This window comes from Heptranchias perlo, chromosome 1, assembly GCF_035084215.1.
Source record: "Heptranchias perlo isolate sHepPer1 chromosome 1, sHepPer1.hap1, whole genome shotgun sequence".
Taxonomy (NCBI): domain Eukaryota; kingdom Metazoa; phylum Chordata; class Chondrichthyes; order Hexanchiformes; family Hexanchidae; genus Heptranchias; species Heptranchias perlo.
In genome coordinates this window covers 193,068,391-193,083,286 of record NC_090325.1, presented here as the reverse complement: position 1 = coordinate 193,083,286, position 14,896 = coordinate 193,068,391, and the positions used below count along the sequence as shown (strand labels likewise).

The following is a 14,896-nucleotide window of genomic DNA, read 5'->3' as shown; positions in this document are numbered from 1 at the left end:
GCCGCCTTGGAGTACGCTTACCCGAAGGTCGGTGGCTGGATGTCCTTGACTGCTGAAGTGTTCCCCGACTGGGAGGGAACCCTCCTGTCTGGCGATTGTTGCGCGGTGTCCGTTCATCCGTTGTCGCAGTGTCTGCATGGTCTCGCCAATGTACCATGCTCTGGGGTATCCTTTCCTGCAACGTATGAGGTAGACAACGTTGGCCGAGTCACAGGAGTATGAACCATGCACCTGGTGGGTGGTGTCCTCTCGTGTGATGGTGGTATCTGTGTCGATGATCTGGCATGTCTTGCAGAGGTTGCCGTGGCAGGGTTGTGTGTGTAATTTATGCAGGAGTTGCTGTTGAGGGAGGGAGGGCAAAGTTAGTGCCTGACAGCTACTATTTAGGCCAAGGGATAGTACTGTATTATTTTCTGCCTGTGATTTCTCAAATCATAGGTAAACAGATGAAGAGGAGAGGAGTTTTTGAAGATGAAAAGAAATATACTGACTCTTCGTGGCACTCATTAAAAAAAGGTCTGAAAGTACTTTGCATGCAAGAGGTTCTGCGAAACGCAGCAGCTATCTCATGTAAGTTTTTAAGCGATGACGTCAACTCGCATTGGCTTCATTTAACACAGATTATCTCATCTGCTTTTCAATCATCTGACTAATCTATGAGGTGACACGGACCAGCCAGATCCACGGACAAAACAACAAAACTGTAGATGGGGAATTGATCTTTTCACTAAGACTATTAGTTAATCTCCTGTGTCATTGTCCAGGAACGAAACTAATAAAAAAAATTGCGTCTCCCTTATCCTTTGACTGTTTTTCTGCTTGTGTGTCATACGCTAGTTCTTTCTGCCTTTCTCTCTGTCTTTCTCTCCCACTTTTTCTGTCTACCCCTCTCTCCGAATGCCACTCCCACACTTTCTCTCATTGTTGCATCTGTGTACCTCTGTTGGACTTTTTCTCACTCTTTCGGTTTCTCTAAGACTTTGCGGTAAGTCTCCCACTTTCAGCACTTTGCCTCTCTCTATGTCTGTCTCTGTTTCCCTCTGTCTTTGCCTGTCTCTTTCTTTCTTTCAGCCCCACAACCCTCCAACAACTCTGTGTTTCTCTGGCTCTGGCCTCTTGTGCATCCCCCACTTCCTTCGCCCCAACATTGGCTTCAGCCATCTAGGCCCTAAGCTCTCGAATTCCCTCCCTAAACCTCTCCTCCTTTCTCTCCTCCTTTAAGATGCTTCTTAAAACCTATCTCTTTAACCAAGCTTTTGGTCACCAGTCCTGATGTCTCCTCTTTTAGCTCGGCGTCAATTTTTTTGTCTGAAAACGTCCCAGTGAAGCGCCTTGGGATGTTTTACTACGTTAAAGGCGCTACCTCATTCCCCACACAGACATACATCAGGTTTCTGACTCTCTGATAGTAGCAGAAGTTAGCTCGTCTCTACTGCTGGGATATCAAACTTACTTTCTTAATCCTTGCCAAGAGTCCCACCACTGTAGAAACACCAGAGTCAAATGATAGATCAGGGGTTCACTCCCATCACCAGCCCCCAACGCCATCTCCCAATCCCATCTCGAGCACCATGGGGGGGGGTGATTTTAAACCTCCGCCCAAAACGGGCGTGAAGTTGGCGAGACGGCTGGGACACCGAAGTCCGGTGTCGGGAGGCCCAGACTCCCAGGCTCAGGTTCGGGCCTCGTCAGCACAATTCAGGCGAGACGCCAAGTGCGGACATGGGGCGGAGAAACCTGATGGTTCCAGGGGCGAGCCGAGATGGAGGGCAGTAGAGAACTTGTGGGGGAAGAGTCCAAAATTAGGGGGCCATAAATATAAGATAGGCACTAATAAATCCAATAGGGAATTCAAGAGAAGCTTCTTTATCCAGAGAGTAGTTAGAATGTGGAACTTGCTGCCACAAGGAGTAGTTGAGGGCTGAGATGAGGAAAAATTTCTTCACTCAATAGTTGTAACCCCTCAGTTCTGGTATCATTCTTGTAAATCTTTTTTTTGCACATTTTCCAGTGCCTCTATATCCTTTTTGTGATATGAAGACCAGAACTGTATATAATATAAAAGTATTCCCTCCCAGGACTAAGCCTTGAGAGTTGTGAATCTTTGGAATCCTCTCACCCAGAGGGCTGTGGATGCTCAGTCTTTGAGTATATTCAAGGCTGGGATTGCTAGACTTTTGGACACTGAGGGAATCAAGGGATATGGGGATAGGGCGGAAAAGCGGAGTTGAGGTGGAAAATCAGCCACGATCTTATTGATTGGCGGAGCAGGCTCGAGGGGCCGTGCAGCCTACTCCTGCTCCTATTTCCTATGTTGAGGCGAATAGCGCAGATGCATTTATGGGGAAGCTGGATAAACACATGAGGGAGAAAGGAATAGAAGGATGTGCCGATAGGGTGGGATGAAGTGTGGAGGATAAAAACCGGCACAGACCAGTTTGGGCCGAATGGCCTGCTTCTGCGCTGTACATTCTATGTAAGTAGTAAGTGGGGAGGGGGGAGAGGTGCACTCGGGGAGGCCCTCCCATCCAACTGCTGGCAGTGACCCTTCTCTCCCCACCACCCCCCCACCCCCAATTAAACCCGCCCCTCCCACCAAAAAAAAAAAGATCCGCGCCCTCCACTGAGCGGCCTCCATCGGCCGATCCCTCTGAGGACACTCTGCCCGTTTTTGCAAAGGGGAGTTCCCACAACCGGTGTTGGAACCCGGTTTGCACGTGTGAGCGGCCTCCCATAGGGTGGGTGCGCAGAGCTCCCAAGCACAGGCCCGCCCGAAAATTGAATCAGGTGGGTCTTTGGCGTACAAAGGCATTCGAGGTGCCCCCCCCGCCCCCCCCTCCCACTGTGATTTTCGGGGTGGGGGGGGGCGGGCAGAAGATGAAATTCCCCCCCCCCCCCCCCCCCCCCACATGACTAGCCTGTGTTTTGAATTTCTTTGGTTACGTTCGGAGACAGATTTGTGAGAGGCGGAGGGCAGGAAATGCCGGGGTACATCCTGATCCTGGTCTTGTTGCCCCCATTCCTGACCCTGAAGTGAGCGATGGGCCGGGGCGGGTTTAATTGGGGGTGGGGGGGTGGTGGGGAGAGAAGGGTGACTCAGACTGGGACTGGGAGTTTGGCTGAGGAGGAACAACACGGTGAGCTCTGGGGCTGGAAGGGAGCAGGAGCAAGTGGGAGGTTGATGGCTGATGCCTGGGAACTGGAATGGGAGAAAGTGAAGGCTTCGGCCTGGGAGGGAATACTTTTGTATTATATACAGTTCTGGTCTTCATATTACAAACAGGATATAGAGGCACTGGAAAATGTGCAAAAAAAGATTTACAAGAATGATACCAGAACTCTGAGGGGTTACAATTATCAGGAAAGACTGAACAGGCTGGGGCTCTTTTGTCTAGAAAAGAGAAGGCTGAGGGGTGACCTGACAGAGGTCTTTAAGATTATGAAAGGGTTTGATCGGGTGGACGTAGGGTAGAAAGTGGATCTTTCCACTTGTGGGGTGTCAAAAACTAGGGGTCATAAATATAAGATAGTCACTAATAAATCCAATAAGGAATTCAGGAAAAACTTCTTCACTCAGAGAGTGGTGAGAATGTGGAACTCGCTACCACAAGGAGTAGTTGAGGTGAATAGTGTAGATGCATTTAAGGGGAAGCTGGATAAACACATGAGGGAGAAAGGAATAGAAGGATATGTTGATCGGGGAAGATGAAGTAGGGAGGGAGGAGACTCGTGTGGAGCATTAACACCGGGATAGACCAGTTGGGCCGAATGGCCTGTTTCTGTGCTGTAAATTCAACGTAATACAAATGTGCTACAAATTAATACATTTCTAAAGGCAGTTACCAAACAAAAGTGATTAATTTTAATATACGAATAAATATGAACAAATAATTATATAACAAATGAATTCAAGTCCATACTGACAGAGTTGGGCTTCTTTACAATTCACCTCAGTCTTCAGATTCCGAGCTGGTTAATGTAACGGTGGGGGTAGAGTGAGGAGGGGAACCTACCTGATAGAATGTTAATTATGATATTTAAACACTTCAATCATTTTAATCAGAAATGATGAAATCGTTGATAACTTCATGCTACACTAGTAAATATGGAAACAATGTGGAGACTGATTTTCCATCCATAAATTGATATGGTGTATTGGTTTCCTAGTCTGATGGTGAAGTGATATTTTCTTGTCTGTTACCTCACATGTTTTAGAATGGGAATTTGTTACAAATATTAAAGCAATGGTTCATGTATTGAGCACATCACTTCCTCTTAGGTGTGACACATTGATTTGTTGTGCAATCAATAAACACAGCATTGAATTAAATCCTGGATCACTTTTCATTATTTTTACAAAGCCACCCCATCAGTTTGCATTGCTCTCTTCTCACCTGCCCCCTCATTCCAATTTGCAGCTGCTGTGATACCAGCGGATACAGCTCCACACTTGACTGAACCTTTCTTTGCAATCTTCACACTTGGCCCCCATAGCCTCATGCTCCACTCCACCCCCCCCCCTCCGGGCACCCAGCTCCTTCCCTTCCTGGCTGTAACTACAGGTCGCAGTCTCTCACTGAGCTCTTTCCAAGTTGTGATTTTTGTTCTTTCCAATTGATTTGTGAAATGAACGAGCCTGTTTGAATGTGTAAAAAGTGATTCTTTGGGCCCATGTAGCATTGTTCGAGACACCAGGCACAAGTGGGTATTTTTTATTGTGCAGGTAGCAATGTTTTCATTACACAATGAATTATTAAATCTTTATGAATTACATTACCTGAGTAATTCAGAATCCAGTATTCACTCCCATTTTCAGCAATCTCAGATTGCATGTCTTTTCCATCGCATCATATATTGGTGTTTGATTGTGGAACTACACTGGATGTTTGATATGTACAACGTGGAAAATTTCACAGTAGCTATTATAACAATTTCTTTTTACGTCAACTTGGCTCAATTGGTAACACACTCTCGCCTCTGAATCAGGAAGTCTTGGGTTCAAGCGCACCATGGAACTGAGAATGAATCTAGGCCGACATTTCAGTGCAGTACTGAGGGAGTGCTGCATTGTCAGAGATGCCGTCTTTCAGATGAGATGTTAAACTGAAGCCCCGCCTGCCTGCTCAGGTGGACTAAAAGATCCCATGACAGTATTTTGAAGAGTAGGGAATTCTCCTGGTGCCTTGGCCAACATTCCTACTTCAACCAACACCAGCAAATCAGATCATCTGGGTCATTCATTCATTTACTGTTTGTGGGACCTCACTGCACAAAAGTTGCTGCCGTGTTTACCGACATACAACATTGGTTGTAAAACACTTTGGGACATCCTGAGGACATGATGAGGCGCTGAGTAAAGTTCTTCTTTCTTAAATATATTTTGGTTTAGTGATTATCAAATCATGGTTGTCAGTACCGGGAAATTGAACTTTTTTTTGACTCTGTACTTATCTTTGCACCCACAGTCAGTGTCAAGTGTGCCTTTGTCAAGTACAGAACAGCCAGCTGTAGATGTGAAGCTCCTTCGATTCTGCCCCACCGCAGTGCCTTAATCTCAGAAGAATGTCCCCTGCTCCATCAGTGCAACATCTCCACTTCCCGCCCCAACATTCTCATGGCCCTTCTAAACGAGATTGCCAATTTAACGTTGATTAAAGTTTCATGCTGCGACGTGGCCCTTTCTGTGAGTGTTCCACTATCTCACTGGAGTCTGCTAGCAAAAACAAACACAGGGATGGATTCCTGAGACCCCCTCCCCTTTTTCTGTTGTCTCTGTCATGTTACTAAAATGACAAGTGTGACCAGTTCTGAACATTGAGTGAACAATGCTGCTGAATATTTAGTGCTTAATATAACAAATTTTCATCATTTGCCCCAAATCCACAATTTTCTGCTTCAGGCTGAATCAGAAAATGACCAAGTTTCTCTTTGAATCTTTCAGCTGAGCTCAGGGTTGCCAACTCTCCTGGAGTCTCCAGGAATTAAAGATTAATCTCCAAGAGACTGCAAACCTAGGAGGTAAATCATGGGATTATTAAAAAAAAATGGTGCTTTTTTTTTTCATTTTCTTTGACCACTTTCAATTATTAGTTATAAAAATATTGGAGATGGGAAACCGGCTGTTTGACCGGGTGGGGCAGTTGGAGGCGGGAGGTCGTGTGATGGAACCTCCAGGAATATGTCCAACCAGAGTTGGCAACCCTAGCTAAGCCAGTTCATGTCTTGCTAAGTGGGAATCTGTTTTCTAGGGATGCTGTGTTTTTATAGCTTATAATCACACCCTCATGACTCTACGTCCACATTGACAGTTCCAGACATTATTTTCGATCTTAATTTTTTTTCCCTGTGAGGATAGATTTCACTCTCCTAACTCAGTGATTTAAAATGTGGAATTATCTCTGTTGCCCTTTTTCCAATGACAATGAATAAATCAAGGAATGAAAGTGGAAAGATGAAAGCACAGCAAGCAAATGAGTCGTGAAAATAAAGTAAAATCTAAAGCAAAGTGTTTGACTTTGACTGTTCTCTTGATGCATTTTCATGTCCGTGTTTATAAAAGAAAATGATAAAAGGCTGGCAGGAAAAAAAATTGTTTAGGTACAGAAGAAGTCTGATTATGAAATGAGTCCTTTGGTTCTATTAACCCTCGTCCATTAGGAGCTGATTTCGAAGAGTCCAAACTTCTCCTCGTTTCGAAGAGTCCAAACTTCTCCTCGTTTCGAAGAGTCCAAACTTCTCCTCGTTTTGAAGAGTCCAAACCTCTCCTCGTTTCGAAGAGTCCAAACTTCTCCTCGTTTTGAAGAGTCCAAACTTCTCCTCGTTTTGAAGAGTCCAAACTTCTCCTCGTTTCGAAGAGTCCAAACCTCTCCTCGTTTCGAAGAGTCCAAACTTCTCCTCGTTTTGAAGAGTCCAAACCTCTCCTCGTTTCGAAGAGTCCAAACTTCTCCTCGTTTCTAAGAGTCCGAACTTCTCCTCGTTTCGAAGAGTCCGAACCTCTCCTCGTTTCGAAGAGTCCAAACTTCTCCTCGTTTCGAAGAGTCCGAACCTCTCCTCGTTTCGAAGAGTCCGAACCTCTCCTCGTTTCGAAGAGTCCGAACCTCTCCTCGTTTCGAAGAGTCCGAACCTCTCCTCGTTTCGAAGAGTCCGAACCTCTCCTCGTTTCGAAGAGTCCGAACCTCTCCTCGTTTCGAAGAGTCCGAACTTCTCCTCGTTTCTAAGAGTCCGAACTTCTCCTCGTTTCGAAGAGTCCGAACCTCTCCTCGTTTCGAAGAGTCCGAACTTCTCCTCGTTTCGAAGAGTCCGAACCTCTCCTCGTTTCGAAGAGTCCGAACCTCTCCTCGTTTCGAAGAGTCCGAACCTCTCCTCGTTTCGAAGAGTCCGAACCTCTCCTCGTTTCGAAGAGTCCGAACCTCTCCTCGTTTCGAAGAGTCCGAACCTCTCCTCGTTTCGAAGAGTCCGAACCTCTCCTCGTTTCGAAGAGTCCGAACCTCTCCTCGTTTCGAAGAGTCCAAACCTCTCCTCCTTTCAAAGAATCCAAACCTCTCCTCCTTTCGAAGAGTCCAAACTCTCCTCATTTCGGACCCTTATTGCCAGCAGAGGGAAAATCTTTCATCAGTCTGGGTCAGATGAAAACCAAGTCTTACGGGATAAAAGGCTGATATTCTAAACTGAATAAGATACAGAGTTGAATAAGTAAATTGATAGAATACAAATCGAAAGAGGGTATATTTTTGCTGGGTACATGCAACACGCCAACCCAGGAGACTAACAAAAGCTGACCAACAGCTTCAAAAAAGCTGACATGGCCCCCTCCCCCAAAAAACCAACAATTCAAGACAGGTCCAGTGTGAAAACAAGTAGTTACACAGTCTTTGTACCTTAAGTGGTCAGTATTCATAACATTCATAACGTGTTTTGAAGGGAAAAAATACAAAGGACATAAAAGCCTGGAGGGAAAATCCAAATGTTAAAGGCATAAAATTGGTAGTTCATTTCCAGGAGAGGTCCAGGGTCATGCTCCACCAGAGAAAAAAATGGATTTTTTACCTTTAAAATTAATCAGAATGTATAACTTTTAATACTTTTACGTTCCTCCCCGTGCATACTTCCCCCTTGTACTCTCGGCCCATGCATTTTTCCCTTTTCCCTAACCATGTATACTGCCCCATCACCTGTCAAGCATTCTCCCTCCTCGGCATTCATCCTCCCTGCCGCCCCGCCATCCGAGTCCAATGGCAAATGCACCAGGAGGCTCTTTCTTCTCCTCTTCGCACTGTTAATAGCAGCGGTATAGTGGAGATGTGAACTATAACATTCGTAAACTTACTCATCTGCCCAGCTGCAACGAAGATACTTACGCCATCAAAAGGCACGCTGGAAAATACCAGCCCTGCACTACTCTTTAAAAGCGCGGCGACTGTCAATGACTGCGAAACAACAAAAAATTAAATTTTAAAAATGTGGAATGTCAAATTACTCTTATTTTAATATTTTTTGATCATTGAAAAAAAATTAAAAATTAAATTTAAAATTTTTTTTAACTTCTGTAAGTTCCATTAAATTTAATCATTTGCTTGGCTTTTTACAATAAGATATGTTCAATTTTTATTTACACTGACATAGAGAAGTTCACTTTAAACGAATGAGTGCTTGTGGGCGGGTTTCCATTCCCATGGCCATTTCCCAAGCCCACGCTGACGTCGCGATTTTTTCCAAATCTTCCAGTTCACGCAAGCGGACGCCTCCGATCCGAGGGAAGTAAGTTGGTACCTTTTATCCGTAGGAGCTGCTGCGGAAGTTGCCACGGCGATGTGTGCAATTTCCGGCCCGTTGAATTCAATTTGAAAAAATTTGCCATTGTGGCTCGCGGACTTATGACCTTTGGGTTGCTTGTCCAGTACACAATGACGTAGTGGTTACGTTACTGGACTGGTAACGTTGCCTACCTCACACAGGGTGTGATATGGTGAGTACATCCCACGAGCCAGGATATTTCTTTCTCACAAATAAGCTAAAATGAAGGAAAAATATGACCTCCCCCTCGATTGACCGGCTGGTAACAAAGTCCCCAGGCAAAATATCCAGGAATAGGATCAGGTAAAGTAACTTTATGGCTACGTAAAACCTTTACAGCTACACTGACAATTGCTGCCATGGCAACTCTCACGGCAATGTCACACAGACTTATGCAAAAGGGCAGCATCTGCTATTTTTCTTGCAGAGAATGCGAGAAAGAGACATATGAAGAGCAATGCGGAGACAATGGTAGTGTGTGAAAGTCGTTGGGAGAACGAGAGAGAAAGGGTTAGAAAAGTGGAAGAGCAACCAGAGATGGAGAGAGAGAAACAAAGAGTTAGAGAATTGGGAGATGTGAAGAGAGTAGTGGTTGCCAACCCTCCAGGATTGCCCTGGAGTCTCCAGGAATTAAAGACTAATCTAAAGAACACTGCTGTGAGCAAAAAACCCAGGAGAAAAATCATAGGGGGATAATAAAAAAAAAATGGGCTTTAAAAAAAAAATTCTTAAAATACTTCATATTAGTTATAAAAATATCTGAGAAGGGAAAAAAGGCTGTTCGACAGTCAAAAATCATCCAAGCAGGTAATGAAGAGACTGTTCGCTTTCCGATTGGCTGTGAGAAGGCAAGTCACCGTGAGGATGGACGTGTTGGGGGACCAATGGCGGGAGAGTGGGGGGCGGAGCTGTTGGAGGCAGGCGGTCATGTGATGAAACCTCCAGGAATATGTTCAACCAGAGTTGGCAACCCTTGAAGAGAGAGAGAGAGAGAGAATTCATTTTTAATTTTTTTTATCCATAAGCAACAGCACAGGGATTCAACCAGTTTTAGAAAAAAAAAGTATTAACCTAAGTCAAGTTGGTAATAATTGTGACAACAAAAAGGAATCTCTGTATCTATTTTATATAATTGTCAACAGGGTAAATCCACATTACAAGCAGCATTGGCCAGCTGTGTCTCTGGGATGTTTCTTTTATTCTGTGGTAAAGTTAGACTGTGAATAGCCAATACAGGCGAGTGACTGCAATGCATCCAGTCCTCATCAACTTCTGCTCTAAATGTACTTTTGCAGGTTGTTTCCTATCCGTGTCTAGCTGGTCAAAAGACAGCCCATTGCCTGTCTGCCTGGGATCCTCACAAAACCTAGTGAGGTTGGTTTAAAAATGTAATTTCCTTTGTTGGGTGTCACAAAGCAGTATGGCTGAGAGGCGTGACCACGACTAAGATTGAAACACTCGGGTTGAACTCACGATCCGGGTTTCTCCACAGCTCCTAGTCTCCCACCGTTAAAAAAAAAACTCCGATTTCTCTTTCTTGAGTCCAGAGTGAATGACCTCGCACTTCCCCACGTTGGATTCCATCTGCCGTAGTTTTGCCCATTCACTTAGTCTGATATCTGTCCCTTTGTAACTTCCTGCTCCCACTCACACAACTTACAGTGCCTCCTGAGTTATATAGTGTCATCTGCAAACTTGGGTATACAACTCTCTATTCCTTCATCCAAGTCATTGATAAATATGGTGAAAAGCTGAGGGCCCAATACAGATGCCGAGGGGATCCACTGATCACATTCCACCAATCAGAGTATGTTCCCTTTAACTCTACTCTCTGTCTCCTACTTTCCAACCAATTACTGACCTTGGTCCAATTCCATGCGCTTTCATTCTTGCTAATAACCTCTTGAGCGGAATCTTATCAAATGCCTTCAGGAAATCCATATAGACAATATTCATAGACACTCCCCCATTCACCATGCTAGCGACGTCCTCACATAAATTCAACTGGAATAGTCAGACATGATTTATGCTTCACAAATCCATGCTGACTCACTTTGATCAGCTGATGCTTGTCCAGGTGTTCAGTCACACTGTCTCTGATGTAACTTTTCCTCCCTCCTTAAATAATTGAGTGACATTTGCAATTTTCCAATCCAAAGGCACAATTCCTGAATCTGGAGAGCTTTATAAAATTATTGGGTCAGTTGGAATCTGAAGTAAGCTTCTATTTTAAAGTCTATGCATAGAGAGAGGTACAACGATTAACACCTTTATTTTATGATTCAAAGTGGACAGTGTTGGGCAGTGGTATGATACACTGTTTATAATGTATACTGTTCATTTAACTGATTTAGTTAAATAAAACCATCAATTGATTTAGACCCTGAATCTCAGTCTGATAGAATGTCTGTTGAGTTCACTGTTCAGAGAGAGGAGCATCACATCACTGCACATATACATTCTGATAGGGTTAGATGAAGTGGGGGGGGGGAGGAAGCTCGTGTGGACCTGTTGGGCCGAATGGCCTGTTTCTGTGCTGTATATTCTGTGTAATTCTATGTAATTCAAGTAGCCAGTGTACAGGTTAAGGGTTCTCTGTTGCAATCCCTTGCTATCATTTACCTAGACATTTGGTCAAAAGGGGCACACTCCAGATCATAAGGATCAAAAGGTCTGTGGAGGGGAGTGCTCAGTGTTGCTGAACCCAAGAGAATACATAGCGGAAAACCCCAAAAATGTGAAAATGTTTTCAGACCTTATTCTTTGTTCTTTTTAATTCGGGACATTCAAGGTTTTCTAGCAGGTGTTCTGTCTTGTGGGTCCATGTTACAGGTGTTGATGGGTCCAAGCGCAGTGTGACAGTACAGGAGGAGAATTTATGAAATAGTGGCAGACTTGAAATGGATCCCATCACGTGGGGCTTCAAGAGGAATTCCCTTTGTAGATTGGAATGTAATGAGCAGCAAAAAGAACATACCATACGACTGCTTACAGTTATGTGGAGAGACTGGAGAAGCTGGGATTGTTCTCCTTAGAGCAGAGAAGGTTAAGAGTAGATTTGATAGAGGTGTTCAAAATCATGAATGGTTTTGATAGAATAAATGAGGAGAAACTGTTTCCAGTGGCAGAAGGGTCGGTAACCAGAGGACACAGATTTAAAGTAATTGGCAAAAGAACCAGAGGCGACATGAGGAGAATTTTTTTTACGCAGCGAGTTGGAATGATCTGGAATGCGCTGCCTGAAAAGGCGGTGGAAGCAGATTCAATAGTAACTTTCAAAAGGGAATTGGATAAATATTTGAAGGGGAAAAATTTGCAGAGCTATGGGAAAAGAGCAGGGGAGTGGGAACTAATTGGATAGCTCTCTTTCAAAGAGCTGGCACAGGCACGATGGGCCGAATGGCCTCCTTCTGTGCTGTATCATTTTATGATTCTACTCTGTGGGATCCAGGGAACCTTAAGCTGTTTTCTTGCTACTGATTTTAGACTCAGAATTACAAAGAAAGTCTGAGACTGTATTCAAGGGTGTAATACATCTTGAGCCATTTTTAAAAAATTCTCTATCCATCTGGGGAAGAATAAAAATATAGTAAATAATACTTTAACCTTAAGATTGCCAGCAGATCTGTGGAAATAAGTCTCCCTGGTCTTGACAATTTTTCTTTTGTTTTCAGCTCACATGCTGTGTTGTTGGAAGAAGCACTAATATTACAGTATAATGTAATATATTTCACTAAATTAGGTGGCACGGTAAGTCGTGTGGATGGGAGCAGAAATTTGCAAAGGGACAGTGATAGATGAAGTGAGTGGGCAAAACTGTGGCAGATGGAGTTCAATGTGGGGAAAGTGTGAGGTCATCCACGTTGGACCTAAGAAAGAGAGATCAGCGTATTTTCCAAATGGTGAGAAGCCGGGAACTGTGGAGGAGCAGAGAGATTTAGTGGCCCAAGTACAGAAATCACTAAAAACTACTGGACAGGTACAAAAAATAATTAAAAAGGTTAATGGAATGTTAGCCTTCGTCTCAAGGGGGCTGGAATACAAAGGGGTGGAAGTTATGGCTACAGTTGTATGAAGCTCTGGTTAGACCGTATCTGGAGATACTGCACTCACTTCTCAGAAAGGATATACTGGCCTTGGAGGGGGTGCAGCGCAGATTCACCAGAATGATACTGGGGCAAAAAGGGTTAAATCATGAGGACAGGTTGCATAGACTAGGCTTGTATTCCCTCGAACATAAAAGATTAAGGGGTGATCTAATTGAGATGTTTTAGATGATTAAAGGATAGGGTAGATAGAGAGAAACTATTTCCTCTGGTGGGGGGAGTCCAGAACAAGGAGACGTAGGCTTAAAATTAGAGCTGGGGCATTCAGGGATGATGTCAGGAAACACTTCTTCACACAAAGGGTAGTGGAAATGTGGAAATCTGGAACTCTCTCCCCTAAAAAGCAATTGAGGCTGGGGGTCAATTGAAAATTTCAAAACTGACACATTTTTGTTGGGTAAGGGCATTAAAGGTTACGGTACCAAGGCGGCTAAATGGAGTTATGGTACAGATCAGCCGTGATCTAATTGAATGGTGGAACAGGCTCAAGGGGCTGAATGGCCCACTGCTCTTCCTGTTCCTTCCTAGAAACCCAATTTAAATATCTAATTAGCTCTGCCCAGGCCGCCTATTCCAAGGACCCCGGCAAAATGGCGACGGCAGTAATGGGTAAGTTCTTCGTCCTGATTTTCGGGCACTACTGCCCGTTTCCACCGGGCGGCAGGTCTCAAAATCTCCCCTGTAAAATTTCCCAAACTCTTGAGATGCGTTCCAGTAGTGTGGATTCTTAAAATCTATTCTATGAACAACAACAACTTGCATTTAGAAAGCGACTTTCACTTAATATAACGTCCCAAGGTGCTTCACAGAAGCGATTATCAAACAAAATTTGACACCGAGCCACATAAGGAGATATTAGGGCAGGTGGCCAAAAGCTTGGTCAAAGAGGTAGGTTTTAAGGAGCGTCTTAAAGGAGAAGAGAGAGGCGGAGAAGTTTAGGGAGGGAATTCCAGAGCTTGGGGCCCAGGTAGCTGAAGGCACAGCCGCCAATGGTGGAGCGATTAAAATTGGCGATGTGCGTGAGGCCAGAATTGGAGGAACGCAGAGGTTTCGGAGGGTTGCAGGGCTGGAGGAGTTTACAGAGATAGGGAGGGACGAGGTCATGGAGGGATTTAAAAACAAGAATGGGAATTTTTTTAAATTGAGGCGTTGCCAGACTGGGAGCCAATGTAGGTCAGTGAGTGATGTGTGAACGGGACTTGGTGTGAGTTAGGATATGGGCAGCAGAGTTTTGGATGAGCTTTACGGAGTTTACGGAGGGTGCAAGGTGGGAAGCTGACCAGGACAGCATTGGAATAGTCGAGTGTAGATGTAACAAGAAAACAATAGGTCACTGTTGAATGAGTATTATCATTGACAGCCTCTGAATCCCAACCATTTCCTGACAAATAGATATTGCAGACAGCGTTGTAAAGGTTAATAGCTAAAATAAATAGTGAAATGCAGATAATTTATCTTTCCCTTCATAGTATCCCATGGAAGGATCTTCCTGATGTTAACTTTCGAGGCATTTCAATACAAAATATCTGGTTCCAAAATGTCTGGCTCCTTCAGCGAGTAGCTCTAAAGCATAAATCAGGAAAGTGTAGAGCTACCTCCCAATAACTGGATCCCTTTCCTGGAGACCTGCACAAGAAGACCACCCCACTTCGATTTCGATAACTCTGTAGCAGATCACTGCAGAGGGAGGACAGGCTGTAACAAGAGGGAATACTGGAAGCACATTATCACTTGCTCTTAGGGGTTGCCAACTCTGGTTGGACATATTCCTGGAGGTTTCATCACATGACCTCCTACTTCCAATTGCCCCGCCCCATACTCCAGCCATTGGTCGCCCAACGTCCATCCTCACGGTGCACCACCTTCCTACACCAATCGGAAAGTGAACAGACCCTTCGTTACCCGATTGGATGATTCTCAACCCGCAGCCAAACCATCTTTTTTCCGCATGTCCGATATTTTTATAACTCGTAAACAAAAGTGTTTAAAGAAAGTTC

General features: G+C 44.4%; 1 protein-coding gene across 1 annotated transcript in view; it reads left to right on the top strand.

Annotated features, from left to right (window-relative positions):
• The window catches only part of stpg2 (sperm-tail PG-rich repeat containing 2), a 295,396-nt gene extending 292,561 nt beyond the window's left edge, over positions 1-2,835 (top strand). Inside the window, exon 15 of the mRNA XM_067994494.1 lies at positions 439-2,835. The gene's annotated coding sequence lies outside the window, so the exon portion shown is untranslated. The remainder of the gene's footprint in view (positions 1-438) is intronic.
• The last annotated feature ends 12,061 nt before the right edge of the window (positions 2,836-14,896 follow it).